This window comes from Camelus bactrianus, chromosome 13 (genome assembly GCF_048773025.1).
Source record: "Camelus bactrianus isolate YW-2024 breed Bactrian camel chromosome 13, ASM4877302v1, whole genome shotgun sequence".
Classification (NCBI taxonomy): Eukaryota; Metazoa; Chordata; class Mammalia; order Artiodactyla; family Camelidae; genus Camelus; species Camelus bactrianus.
This window is the reverse complement of record NC_133551.1, coordinates 16,254,563-16,263,888: the sequence shown is the minus strand read 5'-3', so window position 1 is coordinate 16,263,888 and position 9,326 is coordinate 16,254,563.

The following is a 9,326-nucleotide window of genomic DNA, read 5'->3' as shown; positions in this document are numbered from 1 at the left end:
TTTGTTCATTCAGAAATATTATTAGGCATGTCTGTTGCAAGGGCCCTGTGTTAAGAGCTCATGACACGAAGATGATAAGACACAAAGATGGGAGACATATACATGAACAAACACTGAAAGTCGTGTGAGACAGGTTCAATCATGAATGCAGAAGCAAAGCCCATGAGAGCTGCGGGGAGGGGCTGCGGAAAGGCAGCGGGGACGGAGTCAGGGACCATCTCACAGAGTAAGTAAGACCTGAGCTTTGGTTTAAGGATGAGTAGGTCTCCAGGTATATCAGTGGGGAAGGGCTTCCCAGTCAAAGGGAAGAGACGGTGTCAAACCACGTCATGTGCACGGGGAGCTTCAATTACTGTTCTGTAACACTGGAATCCCAGACAGCAGTGGGAAAGCAGTAAGCAGTGAGGCTGGAGAGGTAAGGCGGGCTCACAACACGAGGCCTTACTGAGGGCCTGGGACTTCATCCTGTGGGTTATTGGAAACCACTGGAGGATTTTAAGTAGAATAGAAAGATGATGTGAACTATGTCGCATTTAGAACTTAGGCTGGGATCAGGTCAGGACGAAGAGTGGATCGTAAAGGATGAGCATAAAGAGTGTCCCGATGATCCAGCCAAAGGGGCAACAAGACCCCCCGTAAAGTGCAGAGGAGGGGATGTATTGCAGGGCTCGGTGGTGACTGGACCACGCTGCTGTAGTCACATCTCATTCTCTGACTCTCCTCTGTCCTGCCTCTTCCACTTGCAAGGACCCTTCCATCCCTCCACCTTCAAAGCCAGAGACCCTTGGGAAAGGGGATGGGAAGGGATAAATTGGGAGTTCGAGATTTGAAGATACTAACTACTATATACAAAATAGATACACAACAAATTTTTTCTGTACAGCACAGGGAACTATATTCAATATTTCATAGTAACCTATAATGAAAAAGAATATGACAATGAACATATGTATGTATATGTATGGCTGAAACATTATGCTGAACACCAGAAATGGACACATTGTAACTGACTATACTTCAATTAAAAAAAAAAGAAAGAAAGTGAGGGACCCCCAGGTCTCAGTCTTGAGAAGCAGATTTGTGCAGGGAGATCCTGAGTCGGTGTGGCCATGGAGAAGTAGCCAGAGATGTTGTTCTCAGCTCATCAGGGAGGTCTGGCTGGATGCATAGGTTCGGGAGTCATTCCAAATAGTATTGAGGGTGGTCGAATCCTTAGGCATAACTAGATGGGACCGCACAGAGCAGAGGTTACAGATGGACAGCTCAAGGCCATGTACACCAGTAGATGTGTTTCGTTTGGCTTGTGTGATGCTTTTAAATTTTTAAATTCCTTGCCAACATTTTAAAGCTGGGGGATATGACAAAGAAAAGAAATTTAAAATTCTGGCTTTTTTGAAAAGTCAGATCTGGCAACTCTGGGCCCATGTTCTCACCTGGCAACAGATGGCCGGAGCCAATTAGCTGCAGCCCATTTGAAATGGGCATCTGGTTCACCACTTTGTCTCTCCGTCCGGCTTCACCCACTCACATGGCCTGTTTGGCCCCCGAGGGCCTGAGTTTGCACAGAGAGGACTAGAGAACAGCCCCAGTAAAGGGGCAATAAATCAGCAGCAGAATGATGCCCTCCCCAAAGACTTCCATGGTCCAAATGCCCGGCAGGTTGCTCACCAGCTGACCTTAAAACAGGGAGAGTACTGTGGACTAGCCAAGTGGGCTCAATATAGTCGCAATGGTCTTTAAAAGTGGAGGCAGGAGGCAGAAGAGGAGGTGAGAGTGATGCAGCATGAGAAGGACTCAGCCCCGCACCACCAGCTTTGAAGGCGGAGGGAAAGTGGAAGAGGCAGGATGGAGGCGAGTCAGAGAAAGAGATGTGACTACAGCAGCATGGTCCGAGCAACACCATGTGACAAAGACTCGACCAGCATGACTGGCTTGAAGATGGAAGAGGCCCAGGAACCCCTAGAAGCTGGAAAAGGCAAGGACATGGACCCTCCCCTAGAGTCTCCAGAAAGAAACAGCCCTGCTGACGTCTTGGTTTTTAGCCCAGTGAGACTCATGTGGGACTTGTAATCTATAGAACCGGAAAGTAATAAAATTGTGCTATTTCAAGCCATTAAGTTTGAGGTTCTGACAGGCATATAAAAATAATATGTGGCTGGTAGAAAAGATGGAGAAAGAGACCAAGAGAAGCCAGAGACAGGAGAGAACCTGAGGGATTGCAGCTCGAGAGCAAGAGACGACCCACTGTCAAGGAGATGCCATCCAGTGACACTGAGATGCGAGTCCATTTCTTGATGACGAAGGGTGACATGGATCCCTGGGGTCTAAACCTAGGGCCACATGAGGATCACTCAGGAGCATCATTAGACACCCTAGTTCCCCGAGGCCGCCCCAGGCTGCGGCTCGAAGACTCTGATATGGAGCTAAGTTTAGCCATCACGGAATGAGATGACCTGGTGTTTTGTGAGATTAAATGAGTACTTCGTACTTGTTGACTTAACTCTTACTCTTAAGGCTCCATGTGGCCAATAGCCGAAGAAAACCTATTTGAAATGTAACGTAATGGAACATTTTATTAAAGCTATTTATCTGCCTGATTTCTGTCCCTATGTGGATAATAAACTCCTTGCAGGTGGTAGATGCTTGCCAAATGCTGGCTGAATGGATAAAAGGAAGGGGTGGAGCCACTGGAGGACTCTCTGGTTTTCCAAAGCTAACAGGATGAACAGAGATCATCGGTCTCTTAAGCCTCTATAAATTAAATAATTCAGGTTACTTGTGCTGCTCACCTGTTATACGGATGAAGTCATAATTTTCTACTTAGATGCTAGAATCCTCCACTTCTTGTTAGGTCACCAGATCTGGCCAGGACTAGTCCTCAGAGAGGCTCCTGGATCAGTGTGACAAGGCACCTCCTTTCACGGTCCCATTCCTGAAACGGCCTTTCGTAACAGCACAATAACCCAAATCATATGAAATCCATCTCTAACCTAATTGTAGAGGTGGCACAGAACATTCCCGGTTCAACACCTAAAGGGCTGACCCAGAAGATCGGCCTCTGAAAATGATGGAGCCGAGCGAGAGTGGCAGCCACTGGGGAGGCTGAGCCACAGCGGACAGCCTCCACTTGGTGTAACTCTGAAGGTCAAAATGTGACATCAACGCAGGCCCCAGACATTCTAGATGACAGGGGACTGACCTACTTTGCCACCTGGTGCAAAATACCAAGGCCAAGGAGAAAGGGAATTGTGCTGCTGCAGTTCCAATGCAAGGAAAGAAATCCAGATGCTCTGCTAAAGGAAGGCTGGAATTCAAGCAGAACTTCCAGGCAAAAGGAAGAGCCGTGAGCTGAGATCCAGGGGGTGGAGTCTGGGGTTCCGGGGGACATCCTGCTTCCTAGGAAGAAGGGGGATCAGCGGCTGTGCAGACAGTAACATGTGGCTGACAGAGCGCGGACTGTGCGCTTTCATGTCAGTGATGAGTGTGACATTGTTGACAGAGTCGGGACAGATGCCAGGTTGCAGTGACTTAAACATATGCTTTTCGAAAAGCTCAGACAAGACGGGAAAGTAGGTCAGGGTGCTAGAAAGAAAAGCCATAAGGAAGGAAGATTTTCATTTTGTTATTATGCACTTGATTCTATTTTTAGGATTAAGGGGACTCAATCGTACACACTGTCTAAGGAAGGGAGGGCTTAAAACACAGGAAGGAAAATGATACAGAAACGAAGACGGAGGTGAAGTGAAGAGATGGGACCAGCGCCAGTCACAGACAGAGTTGGTTAGTCAGCATTTATTGAGCACTTACTACGTGCCAGACGCTGTCCTGAGGGCTGGGAGCGAACAACACAGAGACAGACATAGTCCTTTCCCAGTGACACCACAGTCTAGAAGAGTGTGTCTTCTTTCAGGCCTCTTCAGTTGGGAGTGACAGTAACTCAACCTGAGTAAGCGAAAAAGAGATCTCATGTAACAAAAAATCCAGGCATGGCTGCCTCCAAAGACTCAACAAAATGTAGTCAGGCACCTCTCTCTCCATCCCTCTGTCTCCCTTCTCATCCCCTCCCCACCCCCCTCTCAGTTCCATCTTTCTCAGGCAGTGTGCACCCACGTAGTAACAAACACAGTGTCCCCTATCTCCATCATTTTAGGGCCCATTAAGGCCAACAGTTTCAGTAAAATAAATAACCTACATCTCAGTGGCTCTGCCAAGGGTCTCCCGACTGAGGCTGATTGGCCCAGGTTTCCATGATGTGTCCGTTCTGACCTCTTTCTGTGGCCAGAAAGTTGGAGTGTTTTGATTGACTCCAAACTGGCCACCTGTCCTCTCTGGAGCAAGAGCTGGGGTGGGGTCAGTGTCAACTCAGCCACATGGACTAAGAAAGGAAAAGGAAAAGGATGGTTCCAAAAAGGCAGTTGGGCTTCTTGGCCAGAGAAAGGGACACGGAGGAGGCAAAAAGAACTGGTGTTCACTACTGAAGGATTGTCCTTGAATAGAAGGAAACACTGCTCATCTCTTCAGGCTGGAGGGGAGGAGGGCAACAGGGAAGGGCTGTTGCCAAGCGGACAACTTTGAAGATGCAGGTGAGAATGGGACAGCTGGTGCCTAGCACACTGGTTTTCCTGGAAGAGTGGAGGCCAGGGCCTGTGCACCGAGGGTCGGGGCAGAGGTAACTTAGTAGACGAGCGGACGAGGGATCAGGTTTGGATGAGCAGCCGAGGGAGACAAAAGAAGGAGCTGGCCCGTGACAAAAGGATTCTTAAGGGTTAAGTGATGTTGAGAACCATGAGTTTGTCACGGCCCTCATCTGCCCGGCTCTGTGATTTTCTCCACAGGCTCAGCCCTGAATAATGATAGCAGTGGCCGTTTGTGGAGAAAGACAGTGAGGAGCCCACCCTTCCTGCCGGTTCTAGGGCAATTCAGCGATCAGGCAGCCCCCTCTGGAGCTGTATTTGTACCAGGGATCCTAGGTCTCCCAGGAGAAGTGGTGAGGGACACTGACTCTGGGGCGTGCAACCTTCCCACCCCTCAAGAAACCACCCACCAAGGACAGGAAACTCACTAGGCAGCGTGAGGATGCCCAGGGCTTGGACCCTGGCTCCTTGGAGATGAAGAAGGTGCAGGCTGCCCTCCTGGCTGGTTCCCAGCCCTGCCCCTGGTGCCCCTCACCACCTCTAAGCTGTTGCAGACCTCACATTTGTTAAGCTTTCCCCAAATACCAGGCAAGTTGACGTTTCATTCAGCCCTCTCATCATATTAAGAAGATGGCTATGATTACTCTAATTTTACAGATGAGGATATTGATGCTCAGGATGCTGGTAAACTTGCCCAAGGTGACCCGGCCGGCAGCTCTCTCCTGGCACAGCTGGGTGAGGGTCTGGGGCGTGCAAAGACCATGTCTTTTTCTGTCACGTGCCCTCCTGGTTTTTTTCCATCACTGGTTATCCAAGAACACCACTCCCTACGCTGGGATCCAAAGATTCCTGGAGATCCTCAAATGGATTCCCAGGATCTGTGAGGATGTTTTCTGTCCTTCAAAAGCCTGTACTTTGCTTGAGTTTCAGAGACTTTGGCCTGGAGAACTGTGCTGGCGGGTGGGGAGAGACCTCTGAGGCCTGAGTGGGTGTGGGCAGCAGCTTCAGGGGCATGTTCAGAGCTTGTCCTAGTGCAGCTCGCAAAGGACTGGGGCCACCCTGGCTGAGCACAGCAGTGCCTTTGCCAGGGATGTGTTTGAGAGGGAGGGCTGTGGCTGCCCGGCAAGCCAGGAGGAGTCACGCAAGCTGCCAAGTGGAAAATGTCAAGGACAATAATGATTACAGCAGGAAAAGCTTGATTGACCTTCAGAGGGCAAAGTCCAAGGGGCTTGGCGCTCAGTTATAACCCTCAAGACCGCAGACCAGGGCAAGCATCACCCACTCCAATGCCTGTCCCTAGGACTAGGGGGACTTGGAAACGGACAGTTCAAAGGTTAGCGATGCATAGCATATTACATTGAAAAGCACTTCCACTAAAAAAATTTTTTTCACATCTTCCAAAAGTCCCTCTAAGGTGGTGTTATTCAGCCCATCTTAAAAAGGAAGAAACGGAAGTCAGTGGGGCAGATCACAAGACGCGACAGTGGCGGGGGCAGAGATCAGTCCTGGGACCTTCAGCCTACGTGAAGCGCCTTTCCTGGCAACACGGAGACATCAGCGTGGATGGAGGTCAGATGCTGTCTCCTTGAGTTATCTAGTTAACACGCTTTCATATCAATGTGCTATTTTCTTCTCCTGTAAACAGTCAGTGAATCAACAGACGCTTTGCAAAGGAATATGCTTCTGCGGAACACTGTACAACGGGACAAAGGTCCCTAACACTTCACCGTCAGTGGCTGGAAAGTTTTCTCTGACTCCTCACCAGGGCAGGCCCTCCCTTCAATAAAGTCCAATATGTCATTTGCTTTCATTGCCATGGTGAGCACAGGGCAGGCATGTGGATTTTGGCTTTGGTAATAAAAAAGAAGAAAATAAGACTTTGGAAACCACTGTGTGTTAAAGAGCAAATGCCCTTCCCACCACTCTGTTTTCTAGAAAAACCCGCAGTCACCCCTCCCTGTCTGAGGCAGAGGCCACGAGCTGGCAGGACCTGGGCCAGAGGCACCTGGCTGATGTGAGCTGACTTCCATCATTTCTCATAGTATTTTTAAAGATTTCTCTAGTTAACCAATGTCTAACATTTGGTTAAGACCATTAAAAAAAAATCAGATTTCTGACCCACCTCAAACAACAACAACCTGGTTAGAAAACGGACCAAAGACCTGAATAGACATTTCCTCAAAGATGTACAAACGGCCGATAAACACAGGGAAACATGCACAGTGTCACTAATCAGGAGGGAAATGCAAATCAAAGCCACAGGGAGATGCCACGTCACACCCCTTAGGCTGCTATTATGCTCTTCTTTTAAAAGAAAGAAAGCAAGCAAGGTAAATAACAAGTGTTGGCTGAATGTGAAGACACTGGAATCCTGGCGCATTGCAGAGAGGAATGACTGTAAAATGGAGGAGCCACTGAGGAAAACAGCATAACAATTTTCCCCCCAAAATTTTTAAATAAAATTACCATACAATCAGGCAATTCCAGTTCTGGGTACTTACCAAAAATAACCAAAAGCAAGGACTCAAACAGAAATTTGTACACCCATGTTCACAGAGCTTTATGCACAGTAGCTAAAAGGTGGAAGCAAACCAAATGTCCCATGAGGGAAGAATGGATTAACAAAACGTGGTACATTTGTGCAGTGATAGTGTTCAGCCTTTAAAAGGAAGGACGTTCTGACATAGGCTACAACATGGACGAACCCTGTAGCCATTATGCAAAGAGAAATAAGCCAGTCACAAAACAACATATATGGAATGATTCCACCCATATGAGTTACCTATAGGAAATCCGTAGAGACAGAAAGTAGAACGGTGGTTGCCAGGGGCTGGGGGTGGGAGGAGTGAGGAGTCAGCATTTAGTGGGTATGGAGTTTCAGTTTGGGAAGATGAAGCATTTCTGGAGCTGGATGGTCGTGATGATAGCACGACAATGTGAATGTACTTAATGCCACTGAACTATATACACTTACATGGTTAAAAAGGTACCTTTTATGCTACATATATTTTCCCACAGTCAATAACCATTTTTTCCTGGAAAAAAATAGAACAAGAATAGGCAGTGAAACTGGACCCACCTTCTCTTGGTCAGCATGTTCACGACAACACAGGAAGCATCTGAACAGGGGTTCACGTGAGCCCACGTTCCAGCAGTAGATTATTGGCGCAGCCAAGAAGCCCACAAGCAGTGAACTCTTCAAAGGATTGAGACTAAGAGGACCTACACAGTAAAGGCGGATACAAATGGCAAAGCTTGGGGAGCGCCAGCTGTTGTTTCTGGGAACGTGTGTTTCTTTCCCAAGGCTCACAGGATTGGTGACTGGCCAGGTGGGAATTCATTGTCTGGACCACACTGTACTGTCAGCTCTCTGTATCCTCATCCACAAATTCAACCAACCATGGATCAAAAATATTTTTTAAAAAATTCCAGAAAGTTCCAAAAAGCAAAACTTGAATTTGCTGTCCTCTAGCAACTATTTACATAGCATTTTCATTGTATTAGGTACTCTAAGTAATCTGGAGACGATTTAAAGTACACAGGAGGATGTGTGTTGGGTATATGCAAATACTATGCTATTTTATATAAGGGACTTGAATATTCCTGGATTTTGGCATCAGCTTGGGGTCCTGGAACCAATTCCCCCAAAACACCAAGGGACCACTTTGTATCTCAGAGGTCTCATCTCAGGCAGAACCCCATCGTATTTTCTGAGCAGGGAAGACTCTCCTGCATGTGAGTGTTCTTCCTGGGCCTGGCCGATCAGGTGGAAGACCACTGACAGCACATGGGATGTCTCAGCTGGGACCCAGCTTGCCTGGAGACTCATAAACCCCTCCAGCCAAGGCGAGACCCCCAGGAACACGGTTTTCAGTTCCACATGTAAGGATCTGGTAAATCGCTACTCTGTCCTAACAATGAGTAAAATGCAGAATGGACTGAAAAATAAGCAGCTCTTCTTGGGTTTACAAGAGAGGGGAGGACACAGGTCAAACCACTGCCCACAATGTGGGAGAGACCGGCACAGACAAGGAGTCCGCTCACCTGAGCCGAGACTGGAGCAGATGCTGCCGTGGGAACGAGGGCCCGGGCAGGAACACCTGAGCTGTAATTAACAAAAGCTCAGTGTGGACAAGGCTGAGAGTTAAAAACTACAGGGGACCCAGCCTTAGGGAGGGCCCCAAACTTCTGTGAGATTTACTTCCAAGAACTTGATCGTGTTCTCACAGCAAATATCCACGAAAAATCTCCTCAGGCTTCCAGCAGGGGGAGGGGAGAAGGAACCACTTTGAAATCCGCTAGAGCACAGCAGCTCTTCTCAATCAATTAGCCTGCCCCCAGGGGAAACTGGTCAACCAGCGCCTAACCTGCTGAGGTGTTATCAGAGCCTAACTGGCCTGGGGGAAGGGAATTGCCCAACTCCGTCCCACCCTGCCCACCTAAGGGGAGAGAAAAATATTTGTGAAGTTCAAAGTCCAGAGGCATAGGCTTACCAAGAGCCTGAGTCCTAAAGATAGACCACAGAGCTGCCTACTTCTTCCCACACCGCACCGCCACACCACCAAGGGCCTAGATACAGGAGTTTCTTTTACCTAGTACATCACGCCCAATTATCAAGAAAAAATGACAAGGCATGCCAAAAGGAAAAAAATTTTGAAAAGACAGAGCAAACATCAGAACCAGACACGGGAA